This window comes from Megachile rotundata, chromosome 4, assembly GCF_050947335.1.
Source record: "Megachile rotundata isolate GNS110a chromosome 4, iyMegRotu1, whole genome shotgun sequence".
Taxonomy (NCBI): Eukaryota; Metazoa; Arthropoda; class Insecta; order Hymenoptera; family Megachilidae; genus Megachile; species Megachile rotundata.
In genome coordinates this window covers 16,535,789-16,554,251 of record NC_134986.1, presented here as the reverse complement: position 1 = coordinate 16,554,251, position 18,463 = coordinate 16,535,789, and the positions used below count along the sequence as shown (strand labels likewise).

General features: G+C 36.2%; 1 protein-coding gene and 1 long non-coding RNA gene across 5 annotated transcripts in view; one reads left to right on the top strand and one right to left on the bottom strand.

Moving 5' to 3' along the window:
* Positions 1–18,463, top strand: part of LOC100883779 (uncharacterized) — a 208,539-nt gene that overhangs the window by 158,201 nt on the left and 31,875 nt on the right. For all 4 annotated transcript variants that reach the window (XM_076530568.1, XM_003703930.3, XM_076530570.1 and 1 more), the window contains one exon: positions 2,878–2,973. The gene's annotated coding sequence lies outside the window, so the exon portion shown is untranslated. The remainder of the gene's footprint in view (positions 1–2,877; positions 2,974–18,463) is intronic.
* On the bottom strand, positions 7,475–13,621 carry LOC143264325 (uncharacterized). Its single transcript, XR_013038008.1, has 3 exons — positions 13,126–13,621; positions 8,949–9,191; positions 7,475–7,880 (listed from the first exon to the last, which is right to left on the bottom strand). It is a non-coding gene; the product is annotated as an uncharacterized LOC143264325 (long non-coding RNA).

Sequence of the window (18,463 nt, the reverse complement as noted above, 5' to 3'; positions counted from 1 at the left end):
TTGGAAAAATTTTTGCTGCGCCTGGAATGATCGTTCTCTGTTAACTACCGCTGGCGAATAGAGAGATGCCTGATGAATCGCGTTCCGGTTTTAATTGATCGAATCAGCGCACTTTGGGTAATGAAGCTTCATCCGGCTGTTAATTTGTCGATTCGAAGATTGGCAATTTTAACGCATTTAGTGATTTCAAGAAAATTGAGTTAATTTCAGAAAAATACTGTTTGAACCCCTTTGGACATTTGCTAAATTGAGATTTGAAATTGGTCAAGGTTTACCGTCAATTTTAAAAGAATGCGTTCATTTTAAAACATTTATCATAATATTTATACAGAGGTCAGGTTAAAGAAATTGAAGGTGAAAGTTTATGTTTTATGTTGATTCTCCTTCCTCTTAATTTTCACGTATGAACGTTCATCCATCACGAGGCGTTCATTTTGCATTTAGATTTTACGACCCCCATTTTTTGATATTGTCGAATATTGCGTTACACTTTTCTCGTTTGCAGCGTCGTTTGCGAAATTGGAGAATAACCTGGATACCCTTTTCGCCTTACTCCAGGTATTTTGCATTTTCCACCGAGCTATTCGTTTTTTTCAGATTTGATGAAGCGCCGCTCGTTCTACGGGCAACAGTACAAGTCCTTGCACTTCCATGTTTTTCAATGTTCTATATTCTGCGAGCGGTATCTCTAGTCGCTTATCCGTGCTTTGGCTCTCTGTAATTTCTTGCGGTCACCGCTCTTTGACTTCCTACACAGCCAACTATACCCTGCAGAATTATTTTCTCATCAACTTTACGACACTATCGGATTTATAATTCCTTGAGTTCGATCGATTCTTTATTTATTTTTCATGGAGGAATACTATGCTGTCTGTTTTATTTCTTGGGGAGTTTATGCAATATTTTATTCATTATTTATTATTTATTATTTACTACTTATTATTTATTATTTGTATTTTATTTTATACACTACTTGTATACTATGTTACATTATTTATATATTATATATATTTTACTAGTATGTTATAGTATACATACATATGTTACATGTATATCATATGTATGTTATATGTGTGTATCATGTATATTACTTGCATAGTATTTATATATTATCTGTTTATTATCTGTACATTATTTCTATTTTATTTTTATATGATTTCCATATTATTTTCTTGCAATTTAAAATTGTACATATCCCTATTACATTATCTGTCTGAACGTTTTCCCTTGAAAATAAAAATTTCCTCATCGTTATGACACTCCACAAATTGAATTTTCTACAGCGCAGCACTTAATGGCCGTTGATTTTTTACAATACTGTCGCGCCCCCATTTCGCGTTCCTTCGTGTGTACTTCCGATTTTCGAAACTGCCAAACGATCTCGTGCTGATTGCTCGAAAGGATTTATACCGTCTTTACACAGACAAACGCTGCTCCGACAAGAAGCAATCAACTCCAATCTATTCTTGCCCCTCGTAAAACAGCCATTCACTTTTATCTGATTTTTGGAATTTTTTAAACTTTTAAATTGTTCGGGCTCATTAATCGAAGTCGAAAAGTTGTTTGATATCTATTTTACTGTGCAACGTTGAAGGTTACATGTGTTACACACGTGAAGGATCATGTGTTAATATATGAAAGTTATGTCAGCCATATTTGATGCACTTAAGTTAGTCTTCCATTTTGTGAGCAAGTCTTAGATATTTTATTATAATTTTTAAAGGTAGCCTGAGATGGATTACTGGAACTACTTGCTAGGCTAGTTAATAATAATATTAATTACAAGGTTAATTGGTTACTTGTAGAGGAAGAAGAATTGTTCAGTAAATTCAAAATGGAGGTAAAGGCACAAAGTAACAAATCTCGGTAATCAAGTTTATCGAGAATGAAATGATCTGTTCCTCTTTTTTCACAAATTTAACAAGTAATTTTTTGACAAATTTAAAATATTAATCTGAAATCGTTAAACGTCCTGTCAATGGCCGAAATATCAATCAAATCTTGCGGAATCAGTACAAACGAGTTTACGATCCATCAATACGTTGTTTGCACCTCGATAGAATCGCGACAATAAATCAAACACGCCCAGAGCTTTTCTTTTTCGTTTCACTGGCCTTCTGGATCTATCGAACATCAATGACACACTGGGGTTAAGGGTTGCTTTAGGGGCGGTACGTTGGCACAGAGCGAACGGGCTGTGCACTCGATTTCCCGCGATAATGTCAAACCACGTACAAACATGCTGTTGAGCATATAACATGATTTATAGAAACGAGTCTTTTAATTGTTCCGTAAACATCTGCTAAAGTTACTCGACCTGGAATTAATTACAAAGAAATGATTGCGTGAACTTGAAAAGACATATACTTTGTAAAGGACGAATTTCTAGGAGAGTATAAATTATATGGATATTTTTATAAAATATGAAATTGAGTAAGGAAATTTATTATCAACGATCAAAAATATTAGATGACTTCAGGAATGAATTTTCTGAAAAATAAAAAAATACGAAGATCACATAGATAATTTTTAAATGAAACTTGTGTTGAAAAGGACAAAATGGAATTGAAACAGTATCTGATGCAATGTGAAATACAAACAAGAGCGATGTCCCTCTACTTGGCAATCTCTTGGGCTTCGAATGCCAACAGTACAATAGGTTCAATATTTAAATGTGTGACAAGAAAAACATATCTGAACAAATCATAAACCAATAATGACAAAGAACGAAACGAGTGCAGTCTTGAATAATTGCCCAGTATAAAATAATAATTTCCAAAAAAGGGTTTACTACAGTAACACCAGTAAAATACTAAAACACAATACCGTTAAAATTTTCTGAAACTACGATCCTTGACCAGACGATTTCAATTTCAGGCCTGCAATGCCATGGAACCGCAGGGGGTGCCACACTAAAGAAGCAAGAACCGCAAGGAACACTGCAGCCGATGACCTAAAGAGGGCGGTGCGCAGGTAAACTCGTCATTAACCGAATTATAAAACGCCTATTGAAGCGTGATGCGGAAAATGAAGACCGTAGCCATTACTTCCCTAACACCCGGTACGGTTAGGTCAACAGGCTCGGATTTGTAACCTTCCTAAAACATGTCCGTGAAATTTATCTCGCCTCGTAAACGTAACGTTTGCCACGCTCGTTCTCGACGTTTGTCTGCATTCGTGACACGGGCCAATTTACATGCTACGGAAAATTCACTGGGGATCTTTCTGACCCCTCTTCGATAACGAGAACAGACATTTCATACGGATCGACGAACATTTCCATAGTTAGTGGACTCGGAAACCGCGTTGCCGTTTCGTTTTGCCAACTTTCCAGATTTATTTCTTCTTAGGGTGTATTGGGTGCCCGGAAACAATCGTGGGCATTGGGGCGCTCGGGATGCTTAAGGTGAAATAATTTTCTTTTCTTCTGGAGATTATGAATTTGGGAATTTGGAAATCTGGGGAGTTGGGTATTTCAAGAATCGGAAATCTTGGGAGACGGGGGTCTAGGAAATCGGAGGTCTAGGGAATTGGGGGTTTAGGGAATCGGGGGTCTAGGGAATTGGGGGTCTAGTTAATTGGGGGTTTAGGGAATCGGGGGTCTAGGGAATCGGGGGTCTAGGGAATCGGGAATCGAGGGAATCGGGAGTTTAGGAAATCGGGGGTCTAGAGAATCGGGGGTCTAGGAAGTCGGGGGTCTCGGGAATCGGGGGTCTAGGGAATCGGGGGTCTAGCTAATTGGGGGTTTAGGGAATCGGGGGTCTAGGGAATCGGGAATCTAGGGAATCGGGAGTCTAGGGAATCGGGGGTCTAGGGAATCGAGGGTCTAGGTAATTGGGGGTCTCAGGAATCGGGGGTCTAGCTAATTGGGGGTCTAGGGAATCGGGGGTCTAGGTAATTGGGGGTTTAGGGAATCGGGGATCTAGGTAATTGGGGGTCTAGGGAATCGGGAATCTAGAGATTTGGAGGTCTACGGAATTGGGAATCTAGGGAATCGGGGCCTAGGGAATTGGGGGTCTAGGTAATAGGAAATCCAGGGAATTGGTGTTTAGGGAATCTGGAATCTAAGAAATTGGGGGTTTAGAGAATCTAAAAATCTAGAAACTAGAAACTTAAAAAATTCAAAAGTCCCAGACCTAACATCAGTGAAAATCCAAAAATCTCCCAAACTGAAAATACAAAAATTCCACATCTACCAATTGAAATTCTCCATGATTTAATACCCTCGATATTTGGCACGATAATTATTAATTCGCAAATTGGCCGTCTACCAGTATCCTCGCAAGCTTAGTGGCCCACGATTCCGATGGTCATCTCGAGGTTTTCACGGAAACCCGTGTTGTCTTCCAAAGCACACAATTAAAAGATCATACGCAGAAACGTGTCAAGGCTGATAACTAAAAGGTTCGCACACGGAACAAGGTCTTTCTTCTTCTAATGACCACAAGCAACCACTGGAAACCGTTTTCTCGGTATGTTTCCTCGCCGTTAATGCGAAAGCTCGCTCCACAAATATTTAGAACCGATCCGTCGAGCCACCATCTCGCGAGCCTTGCTAAGCAACAAACTGCCTTCCCCTTTGATACCCGATCGGCTAACAGAGATTTACTACCACTGGATGCTGTGTTTGCAAAGAAAATATCGCAACAATTTCGCGATCATTTCGCGGTCGCGGGATTTTATGTTCGATAAATTCTTGATGGTTCTCGACGGAGATGGGTAAAATGCGGAAGAATGCTTTTGTTTTTCCTGCGTGTTTCGATGCAAAGATACTGTGTCTTGAAGGTTGACGAAGCAATTTTCTTTTTCATTTATTACGATGTTGCAGTATATTTATTTATAAATTCTGGGAGATTTGTTATGATTCACTTTGAAATGATAACGGTGCATAACCTTAAATTTTACTGATATATGGCAATAATCAAATAGATCTTTCGCTGAGAGTCTTAAAACAAGATGGCTAACTGACGATTGTAGAAAGCAAGGATCACTTTTAAGACACAAGTCAGTTCGACAGTAAGTTTGTACCAAAATAAAAGACTTCTGCAATCACTTTTTGCAAACTGAGCTTTAAAGTGATATGCTGCAAGTGGTAAAAACGTTTTATGGTATGTTCATGTCACCGAATCACCTCAAGCATTTGACCCGACGGTAAAATGTGGGAGTTCTAAAATAAAATGGTGGAATCGAAACGCACCGGTTTTACGACATCATTGACTGCAGATATTGTAACATATAAGTACAATTAATCATACTTGCAACTTGAAGTATAATTAATTATACCAAAAGTATCGCGCAAAATATCTCTATGAAATTATTTATCATAGAATTTGTTGACCGGTGGGTTCGCAGCATTCGCCAGGAGTGTTCCGCCGTGGCTTTAAAACAATTTCTAATGCATTTCAATAATACTCGACCCCGTTTACGAAATCCGAGCATAGCAGTGGCAATTTCACATGATCTCGTGGCATTCCATACATCATCAGATAGCATGGGTTTAGAACGTGTTAAAGGAACATAAGCATCGCGACCTATCGTCGTTATTGATCGGAATACCGAATCGAAACTGGACAACGACTGACGTATCGATTCCATGTGTCGTCCCAGTTACCTCGAATCACTCGTGTAAAGGATATCGAGTAAACGTACGTTTCTTCTTTGCTTTCCGGCCGATGGATTCCGGATCGAAGGTAAAGAAACGATGCACCTGGCCGAGAAACGATCGAACGAATCGTCGCGACGGCTCTCTACGTTTCGTCGGGATAACCTTGGCACCATTTTTGCGCTTTAACACTGCGGTTACTGGCATCCTTCGGAGATGCTAATTCTTTGCGGAGTTTGGGTTTCGTGGAGGGTTTTTGGATTTGGGGATTTGGGGATTTGGGGAATTTGGGGGGGTTAGAGATTTAGGGATTTTAAAATTTGGAGATTGGGGGATTTGGGGATTTTGGGAATTTGGAAGCTTGGGAATTTGGGGAATTTGAAATTTGGAAGCTTGGGAATTTGGGGGTTTTAGAATTTGGGTGCTTAGGAATTTGGAAGCTTGGGAATTTGGGGATTTTAGAATTTGGGTGCTTGGGAATTTGGAAGCTTGGGAATTTGGGGATTTTAGAATTTGGGTGCTTCGGAATTTGGGGATTTTAGAATTTGGGTGCTTGGGAATTTGGAAGCTTGGGAATTTGGGTGCTTGGAAATTTGGAAGCTTGGGAATTTGGGGATTTTAGAATTTGGGTGCTTGGGAATTTGGGGATTTTAGAATTTGGGTGCTTGGGAATTTGGAAGCTTGGGAATTTGGGTGCTTGGGAATTTGGAAGCTTGGGAATTTGGGTGCTTGGGAATTTGGAAGCTAGGGAATTTGGGGAATTTGAAATTTTGAAGCTTGGGAAATTGGGGAATTTGAAATTTGGAAGCTTGGGAATTTGGGGAATTTGAAATTTGAAAGCTTGGGAATTTGAGGAATTTGAAATTTGAAAGCTTGGGAATTTGGAGAATTTGAAATTTGGAAGCTTGGAAATTTAGGGATTTTGAATATTTAAGGATTTAAGAATTTAGAAATATCAAATGTATGAATCCACAAACTTGAGAGTTTTGGAATTCCGAAATTTGTTAATTTACCAATTTCAAAATTTTGATTATTGAAAATATCACAATTGCAAAATTGGATAAATAATGAAAATATGGAAATATGGAAATTTTGAAAAGTATCACCATATTAATTTGATAGTAACATATTAAATTTAGAACCTTGAAAACTTTTAATTTGTACACTTGTTATTTTGTATAAATATTCATTATTGTTAATAAAGTAAATACATTAGTCAAAGTGTGCGTTCTACTCGGAGGAGACAAAGAAGTAGCAACATAGATTACCCGAGCAACGAATTAAGATTCTTGTTGGGTGAATACTGTAGTAATTAAGCCGGGGATGTCCAAGCTAAGCTCACAAGCTTACGGAACTTTCTACCCGTCTCCTATTAATTACCACGGTGTACGGTTTTATGTGAGATTCATTTGGGTATTAACGAACATGATTGCTCGTTTTGATGATAGAAGCGAAATATAGGTACATAAATGGTCGTTCAATTCTTCTCTCATAAATTTTCTTCTTAATTCTTGATGACAGTATTGGATCAAGTGTTATCAAGAATAAAAAATTAAGTTCAAAGGTTTAAATGAAATTTGATGTGCTAAAATATAGTAATTAAATGAGTGATGTAAAATGGGGAAATAAGTCAGATATATACTCTGTTAACAATTTTTATGAAATAATAACGAGGGTACAAAATGGGAGTAGAGTAAAAATATTTTAGTGCAGATTATTATTATAGTGATAAATTTTACAATGTTATATTTTACAATTTTACAATCTTAGCAATTTTATAATTTTACAATTTTACAATCTTAGCAATTTTATAATTTTACAATCTTATCAATTTTATAATTTTATAATTTTATAATTTTACAATTTTACCAATCTTAATTTTTACAATTTCACAATTTTATATTTAGTACTATAACTGTACATAACCTCTCCATAATAGCTCACCATAACAATTTTTGTACGAACTACTAATAAACGGGAGTTTCAAACTTAAAAGTTTAAATCAGAACTTCACTTCCTATTCACCTTTCTCTACCGAACTTAAAAAAGTTCCAAGGTTAATATCTTCCGGCAGAAGAAATTGTCAAATTTTACGAGCAGACATTTTTTCATTATTTCTATGAGACCAAGAAATACCCGATGCAGATAGTCACGAACACGATCAGGAAGAAGACCGCGTACGCAACAAAATGGACAGCGACGATGTAAAGAACAGTCTTCAGGTCCACGATCTCTGGATTCTCTTCATTTTCTTCTTCCGAATCCTCGAAAGGTGCAACTACCAAACAGTTAACATTATGGAATAACGTTAATGTTAATTTAACACTAATTTTACAGATGCTTGATGGTCACTTATATTTAAATTTGAACTAAAGAAAAATAAATAAATTGAGGATGATATGTGAACTGCCTAAGACAGCTTTAACTTGAAAGCTGACTTTTTTACAAAAATTTCTTAATAAGTTTTGTCATTTAAAATATCTATGATCCGTCATGGAGATTGGGGGATTTGGGGATTTTGGGAATTTGGAAGCTTGGGAATTTGGGGAATTTGAAATTTGGAAGCTTGGGAATTTAGGGATTTTAGAGTTTGGGTGCTTGGGAATTTGGAAGCTTGGGAATTTGGGGAATTTGAAACTTAGAAGCTTGGGAATTTGAAATTTGGAAGCTTGGGAAATTGGGGAATTTGAAATTTTGAAGCTTGGGAATTTGGGGAATTTGAAATTTGGAAGCTTGGGAATTTGGGAATTTGAAACTTGGAAGCTTGGGAATTTGGGGAATTTGAAATTTGGAAGCTTGGGAATTTGGGGAATTTGAAATTTGGAAACTTGGGAATTTGGGGATTTTAGGGTTTGGGTGCTTGGGAATTTCGAAGCTTGGGAAATTGGAGAATTTGAAATTTTGAAGCTTGGGAATTTGGGGAATTTGAAATTTGGAAGCTTGGGAATTTGGGAATTTGAAATTTGGAAGCTTGGAAATTTGGGGATTTTAGAGTTTGGGTGCTTAGGAATTTGGGAGCTAGGGAATTTGGGGAATTTGAAATTTGGAAGCTTGGGAATTTGGGGAATTTGAAACTTGGAAGCTTGGGAATTTGGGGAATTTGAAATTTGGAAGCTTGGGAATTTGGGGAATTTGAAACTTGGAAGCTTGGGAATTTGGGGAATTTGAAACTTGGAAGCTTGGGAGTTTAGGGATTTTAGAGTTTAGGTGCTTGGGAATTTGGAAGCTAGGGAATTTGGGGAATTTAAAATTTGGAATGAAGAATGATACGGTGTTTCACAAATCTAGTGTTTAACAAATTTTCAACATCTATCAATATCGTGATATTTAACTTTAATTCAACAACCTTCCAAAGTCGATTTCGCTGAATCGGTTTCCGCCCCTGTCTCCCCCGTTCGATTTCTTCGCCCTGTTCTCGACAGTAAAACGTTATGTTGGCTGTAAATTTATTAGGACAAGATACTTCGCCTCGTCCGAGGAATTAGATGAAAATTATAGCAACGACCTACGGTTGGATGCTGGCCAAGCGATACCCCCTCGTCGATCTTTTCTTGCTCTGTTTCGCTCCGTTCACTTTCCTTCTTCCTCCCTGTAACGGAGTTACGACAATTTTATTAATCCATCGCCCCCGTCACTTTTTATCGCGTTATGAATCGCAGACACGGAAAAATAAAGTCTGTTCGAGCAACTCGTTACGTTGGCTCCCGCATCGACAACGTCACAAGCGAACCTAACGATCCTGCTTTTCGTTAACCAGCTTGTAATTGCATTTTATATGTTTATTGCCGGAGAAAATTCGACGGGAAATTGCAGTTGTATGCTGCATTTTTAGTTTTATATTTTTTAAATATCGTGGACGGGGTGCAACAAGTGGTTGCAAGATGGAAGTTTATAGGTTAAGTTTGTTATGGAACCTGAATATTATTATCTCTTCTGCAACATTTAAAATTACTGATATAAATTATTAATATTTTCTTGTTTCATTTTTTTTATATTCTTAAATTATTTATTTTATTTTTTTTACATTCGAGAACTCATTCGAGGCTTCGAGGACTATTGCCTTCAAGTCAAAGATAATATAAATTACTTATATAGGTTGTTAATATTTTCTGAATATTCCTCATTCGATTTTTTTCTACATTCAAGAATTATTTTTTAATTATTTTATTTTTTTACATTCGAGGATCATACTGTTTTCAAGTCGAGGATAATATAAATTACTCATATAGGTTCTTAATATTTTTTAAATATTTCTCATTCATATCTCTTTGATATTCAAGAATTTATTATTTTTAATAATGTTTCAATTTCCCGAAAACTGCAAACTACAGATAATAAACATTTTTACAGGGACACCAACATAAACTTTCAACCGTTTACAAGTTTTTACCAGTAATGAATACAATCGTCCACAAGAGGCAATAAAATCATAAATAGGTTGAATAGTATTTTTCCGGTTCTTTCAAGAAAACATGGCAATTGTTGTTCCTTTCGGTACAATCATACCGGTCTCGTGTAAGCATTGTTCGTGACAGGACTGTTTTGCACGTGTCTCTCAATAACCAGATGTTTCAGGTCTTTTAAAACTATTACGGGCCACTTCGCTGCGTGTAATTGGCCCTCCATCTCACGGAGTCGATATTCCGATTTTGTCCCAGTAACACTGAATGGACTTTTCGCACGCCTGCCGTTTCTTCGACATAATTATTTCAGAACACTTTCTTCGAGAGCTCTTTTATATCTGTAATTTCGTTATTCCTTTCTCTATTACCTTGGAAAGTGCCACAATTGCGAAAATAATCTTGAAGCTAGAGTATAATTGCTTTACTGATATCAATTATCTATTTCACATTCAAAATTAATCACCCGCTAAAAAAAAGGAGAACAAGACTGCACTTAAAAAGACAGTACAGGATGAAGAAGAATTTTAATTGTGATTGGACTACAGGTTAGGGTACATTGTAAAATAATGTAACTGGTAGATCTGATTACATAATCTATTCTTTCTTGATGTGCCATGCATGTGCATATGCAATTTGATTGTTTTACTGAATGATATTAATGAATGATGTTGATAAATGATATTAATGAATCATATTAATGATTGATATTATCGAATGGTATTAATGAATGATATTAACGAATGGTATTAATGAATGATATTAACGAATGATATTAATGAATGATATTAACGAATGATATTAATGAGTGATATTAACCATTGATATTAATGAATGATACTAACGAATGATATTAATGAATGATATTAATGAATGATACTGACGAATGATATTAATGAATGATATTAACGAATGATATTAATGAATGATACTGACGAATGATATTAATGAATGATACTGACGAATGATATTAATGAATGATATTAACGAATGATATTAATGAATGATACTGACGAATGATATTAATGAATGATATTAACGAATGATATTAATGAATGATACTGACGAATGATATTAATGAATGATATTAACGAATGATATTAATGAATGATACTGACGAATGATATTAATGAATGATACTAACGAATGATATTAATGAATGATATTAACGAATGATATTAATGAATGATGTTAATAAATGATATTAATGAATCATATTAATGATTGATATTAACGAATGATATTAATGAACGATATTAATGAGTGATACTGACGAATGATATTAATGAATGATACTGACGAATGATATTAATGAATGATACTAACGAATGATATTAATGAATGATACTGACGAATGATATTAACGAATGATACTAACGAATGATATTAATGAATGATACTAACGAATGATATTAACGAATGACACTAACGAATGATATTAATGAACAAATAAAATGATTTACGTATCACGCCAGAATAATGCATCTTACTTTAACTCCTTCCACTATGACTTCAGGTGACGTCTATGATATTAGGTGCGTCATGGCTGAAGTACGAGTGCGTCATGAGTCAGACTCATTCAAATAATGCAAAGAATTAAATTAAACTAAGAAACCTCTGTCTTTTGTCAATTGTACCAACTGTATAAATTACTTCATCTTGAGCTACTTTCATCCCCCATACATTTATCGTAACCTAACCTAAAAACAGTTAAATCTTCACTACAAGTAAATAACGAATAAATTAAAAATTAACCAGTATTAATGTTTTGAACGTTTCTCGATGGTTCAAACCATCAGTTCAAAAGGTTTTAAAAATTGCCTCCTATAATATTTACCGTGATTGCAGGCGCGCTAACAAATGCGTTACACGTGCGGGGGTCACTTTGGAAGGATCAGCCGAAAGGATCCTATTTAGGGAGGGTCTTGTTATATTACACTGTATAACCCGCGAACAGTTAATTTTCAAGCGGTCGGGAAGGAACGACGCGTTGATTGCCAGATGTTGAAAACTTTCACCGGATGAACGAGAAATTTTATGAACCGCTCGATAAAACTTGATTAAAAGGCGAATTTTCGACGCGATGAGATTTTCTCGCTGAAATTTCTTCGATCAAGCCCCTCGACTGTTTTATAATTTCCGTCGTGACGTCGAGTTTCGAGCGATTGATTAATCGAGTGTCTTTGCCACGGCGAAATTAAAGATTCCCTTATAATGATTTATGGGACGGCACAAATTATTATTTAAATTCGGTGAATTGTATAAATATTTCAGAGTAATTGCTTCTATCGCGCGATCATTTATTTTAAACCTCGACAGGTTCTTGTAATTATACTACTCTCATTATATTGCCATTTATGAAATTTTTGAAATATAAATATTGAAATTGAAACAAATATAGATATTGCCAGGTTTTAATATTGCTTTCCATGAATATTTATACAACAACAAAAACGTGGCGATATAATGACTTATATTCCTACGATAACGATAATTAAATTACCCTTCAATTTCGCTTCAAATCGGATTTCACCAGAGGGAAAAATTATTCGAACGTTTTATACGACTAAAAATTGTTGCATATCGGATTTTAATAAATAACGTTCGTGAAATAGAGATTTCACCAATCAAGTCACTAATTAATTGAGTACCATTGCAACTAATACTAACTAATTGCAATATCCAGCTGCCCGATAAATTCAGATGTTTTACGTTGTTGTCTAGAGTGTAAATTCCGTAAATTCCGTGTAAATTCCATGAAAAATTGAACTGCAATAATTCTATGTGAAACGATATTCCTAATCGGCAAGTCGATATCAATACATTGGTACAGACACTGCTAATTAATCAATCACCTCTTCTTTCATGCTTCATACAAAATTTATTATATAACAAATTTAAGTGACGTCCTAAAATTTAAATTCTAGACTCCAATGTCCTCACTTCTCACATAACAATTCTCATGTATAATCTTCACATAAAAATAATAACTATAACACAATAATCACTAAATATAATTACTGTAAATATAATTACTATATCATAAATATAAAAATCATCATTCTTTAAATAAAACTATATTCCTAACGATCGAGCACCAAAATAAATGAAGAAACAACGAACCCCTGTTCCGAACAACGTCCCACACTTTCTCCCACAAGCTGCTCTGCGAAATAAAGAAGCTCTGTAGGAATCCGTCGACACACGAGTGGAATTTAGGACAAAAATTGCTCACGGTCTTGTCACTACGTTCACCCATCGCGATGGTGGCCAAGGAAAAAGAACAGAAGCAGTAAATACGATAAGAATAAGCAAAGGTTAGCTGTCTCGTGACAGGACCCGCCATTCGATTTTCCTCGTTATCGATCGACCGCGATCGATACGCAAGGTGGTGCAAAGACTCGTAACGTGTGTGTCACGATTGAACAATATCAACCTTGAGCCCATTTTTCTCGCGATTCCAGTGACATCCTTTTCATTCAGCACGACAACGAAGAATGATTTTATTGTCGAATTTATTTGCCACGGATTTATCGTTTCTATTACCTGCAAAATATTTACGATGATTTTTAATCTTCTACAATGAAATTTGTTGGGTTAGATCTGGGATAGGTTGTAGAATACTGAAACAGAAATTTGAATTTATCGTTTTTCGATGGCTCTGACTGTTTCTGGGGGAACGTAACACTCGTTTTAAGAGTATTAATAAAATTTATGACCTGTTCAGTTTTCATAGGTTAAGGTTTAACATTCATTTTAGTGGGAGCGTGAGGATTATTGTTTGGGAGGTGACAATATATCACGTAGCGATAGAACGGGTAATACAACGCGTGGTAAGGCGACGCTTGGTATATTTGATATGTGGTAAATTCGACGCTTGGTAATTCAACGCGTGAGAAATTCGATGCATGGTGAATTCGGCGTGTAATAAATTCGACGCGTGGTATACTCAATGCGTGAGAAATTCGACGCGTGATAAATTCGATGCGTGGTTAATTCGACGCGTTGTGAATTCGGCGCGTGGTAAATTCGACGCGTGATAAATTCAATGCGTGGTGAATTCGACGCGTGGTGAATTCGATGCGTAATAAATTCGACGTGTGGTATACTCAATGCGTGAGAAATTCAACGCGTGGTAAATTCGACGCGTGAGAAATTCGACGCGTGATAAATTCGATGCGTGGTTAATTCGACGCGTGGTGAATTCGATGCGTAGTGAATTCGGCGCGTGGTAAATTCAATGCGTGGTGAATTCCACGCGTGAGAAATTTGATGCGTGGTGAATTCGGCGCGTAATAAATTCGACGCGTGGTATATTCAATGCGTGAGAAATTCAACGCGTAGTAAATTTGACGCGTGAGAAATTCGATGCGTAGTGAATTCGGCGCGTGGTAAATTCGGTGCGTGAGAAATTCGACGCGTGGTGCATCTGACGCTTGGTAATTCAACACGTAAGAAATTCGATACACCATAAATTTGACGCACGGTAAATTCAGCGCTTGGTAATTCAATACGTGAGAAATTCGCCGCATGACAAATTCACCTCTTTGTAATTCAACACATAATAAATTCGATCCACTCTAAATTCAATTCGACGTAAATTCAGTAAATGGTAATTCAACAAACGATAAACTCACCTCGATGAATTCGAACGATAAATTCGACCCACGATACATTCAATGTAATATATAACAATCCACCACATGACAACTGTGCGATTACTAATTAAACTCGAAGTTATACGACACGTCTGCCACGTGGCAAAATAACGCGTAGGCGATGTAACGCGTGACATAAAGCTTCCAGAGCCCACGAAGAATCGAACAGTGGCCAGAAATGAATTATCTCCTCCGCCAGAGGTATTCCAATATCCTGTCGTCTACCGTGAAATCTGCACCGAGTCTCGATTGTATAACCGTCTATGGAAATCTCCCACAGAACACTGAGCATTTTGAATCCAAGATCGCGAAACTATTTTGTCGTGGGAAAATACAATCGTATTCCTTAACACTCCAACTATTTGGGACAATATCTTGGTTCTGGCTTGTCCGGCAACTCTTCGGTATTCAGAAGTTACTTTCTAGCTCGTCTTCGGGACGTACTTTATTGCTATTCACGTACAGTTTCCCTAATAATATAGCGGCGTTCTGTATAATATCGTCGGAAAATAAAGTTTCGTTCCGTGCTTGTACATATATTCATGAAATTTCGTCTTCGATACTGTGCTTGTATTGGATGTTTGGCAATTCGTTATTAAATAAATATTGTGGAATGCCTTGAGTAATATCTGACGCATGCTGCACTTTGGACGTCACAAATCAGACTCGTATTTTCACTGCAATTGAATTCTGGGTCACAATTTTTAATTTTAATTTGCATAGTCATGGATCACTAAATACAAAATATGTTTCATGTATTAATAAATTCGATACGTGGTGAATTCGACGCGTGGTAAATTCCATACGTGGTATATTCGACGCGTGATAAATTCCACGCGTGGTGAATTCGACGCGTAGTGAATTCGGCGCGTGGTAAATTCGACGCGTGATAAATTCGATGCGCGGTGAATTCGACGCGTGATAAATTCGATGCGTGGTAAATTCGACGCGTAGTGAATTCGGCGCGTGGTAAATTCGACGCGTGATAAATTCGATGCGTGGTGAATTCGACGCGTAGTGAATTCGGCGCGTGGTAAATTCGACGCGTGATAAATTCGATGCGTGGTAAATTCGACGCGTAGTGAATTCGGCGCGTGAGAAATTCGACGCGTAGTGAATTCGGCGCGTGAGAAATTCGACGCGTGATAAATTCGATGCGTGGTGAATTCGACGCGTGGTAAATTCGACGCGTGATAAATTCGATGCGTGGTAAATTCGACGCGTAATGAATTCAGCGCGTGGTAAATTCGACGCGTGATAAATTCGATGCGTGGTGAATTCGACGCGTGATAAATTCAATGCGTGGTGAATTCGACGCGTGAGAAATTTGATGCGTGGTGAATTCGACGCGTGGTAAATTCGACGCGCGATTAATTTCTTTACTTGTTCAGAAATTGTAGCAATAATCACTTAGTCATATATGACGGAACTGCTTGCAAAATATTTAAGAAGGTTAGTCATCCATCTTCTTCACAATTCTTACATCATATTATAATAAAAACGAATTTTCAAATTAAAATTACAGTAAACACAGCTCGATACTAAAATTGCCGATACAACTAAAATTTTATCGACATTTGTTCTGTGCAACTTATCAAACATTCTTTAATGGAACTTGTCTGGCAATTTTCGAACGCCTGTCACTTCATCGGCGGAAAATCCAGCGTCGTGAAAACCGAAGTTCTTCGACGTTGCCCAAAGTGTGCCGATCGTTGCTGAAAGTATCGATAGTCGCCAACAAGCATGGAACTCGTTCGAGAAAGGGTTTTCAACAGCCGTAAAACTATTATCGTTGCGTCAGTTCGATACGAAGGATCCGTCTGGCTATATTTTCACTTTTAATGGAGCGAAAAACGTTCCGGTTAGGTTGTCGCGCGAACAACGATTCGTACTCTATATCTCTCTTTCCTACCGAGTTTTACAATTACCCGAATCGGTAGCCACGCTCGATTCAGGTCGATGAGGGGCATAACGAGCTATCATAAACGTCTGGAATTCCTTCGAATAAATTGCTCTTCCAAGCTTCTTCTTCGCCATCTTTTCACGATGATAGCTTCACCTTACTTTCACCGTATAGAAGCTCTTTCAACTTTCGAGAATTCTAAGTATTCTTTCCAGGAATATTAAGTTCAGAGAAGGAACTTTGGATGTAAATGTTTGAAATTTTATTTTATCTGCAAGGTTTATTTGCAATTTGCATGGACAAGATAGTTCTTGTCTCAATATTTACCTGATACTTTAATATTAGACACTCTTTTATTTAATGAGGAACATTCATCTGATATTCCTCCTTTAGATATACACTTTTAGATATATCACTATGAAGTATGAATATATTCTATAATGAGATTATTCTATGATATCATTTTTTAGGTGTATGCCATTGTGACGTATGCATATTTTCATTTTAGGTACACATATCATTGTGATGTACGTGTATGTTCATTTTTAAGCATTTATTATTATATCAACGTATTTCAAATTTTGTATTTTATGTCAGTAAACATTTTAAGCTTGTATTAACAAATTTAAAGGAGTCTGTCTTTAATGTGGTATAATATATTAATTTGCTAGATGGATACATTGTGATGTGTGTATACATGTGTTCATTGTTAGATGTACATGTCATTGTGATGTATGCATACATGTTCAATTTTAGATGTACATATTATTGTGATGTATGCATACATGTTCATTTTTAAATACACATGTCATTGTGATGTATGTATATGTTAATTTTTTTATGCACACATCATTATGATCTATGTATATGTTCATTTTTAAATGCACATGTTATTATGATGTATGTATATGTTCATTTTAAAATACACATGTTATCATAATGTATGCATATGTATATTTTTAAATACACATGTCATTGTGATGTATGTATATGTTAATTTTTTTATGCATACATCATTATGATCTATGTCTATGTTCATTTTTAAATGCACATGTTATTATGATGTATATACAATATGTTCATTTTTAAATGTACATGTTATTATGATGTATGTATATGTACATTTTTAAATGCACATATCATGTGATGTACATATATGTTCATTTTTATATGTACATGTCACTTGAACAAGAAAAAAAGTTTAGTAGAAAATTTTCAGAGAGACATCAATATCTCATATGTTGCAAACTGTGAACCACAAGTCACGCACGTTCGTGTACACGAAACGATTGCAATTTGACACGTGCGTCCTTCGGTAGATGCAAATCGAAATTTCGCCGGATCCCATCCCCTTTCTGCCCTATCGCTCGATAAACCCGAAGATTATTTTTCTCCACCTACTGACCATCCCTTAAAGTGAATTTTTCAAGGCCCCCACCCTCGTTTGCTACGGACGTCCCAAGGCTGCGAGTGACATAACCTATCCGCATACGGTGACTTGATCGAACGAAAACAACGCGTAATATACCTCATGAGAAAATATTTTTGTTACCGGAAATAGATACTGTGGACAATCGAGGAGGGTTGAAAGAATAATATTATTTAATTTTAAATATCTAGGGTTTATTTTTATGCGAGTTGTATTCTTCTGTATGTAATGAGTTCCTATACAAAATGGCGGATATTTCACGAACAATATTAAAGTTTTTAAGGTATTAAGGTTTACTCTTGTATTTATATTTTTTACTGATGTTACAATGCATTCTGTTCTATATAAAAAATATTTCATAAATTGTTATTGGTTTTACTACAACCCTATAAAAGAATTTTCTACGCAAAAAATTCTAATGGATGTCAAAATTGTCTACATCTGATGTATTTATATAAAAATGTATCGAAT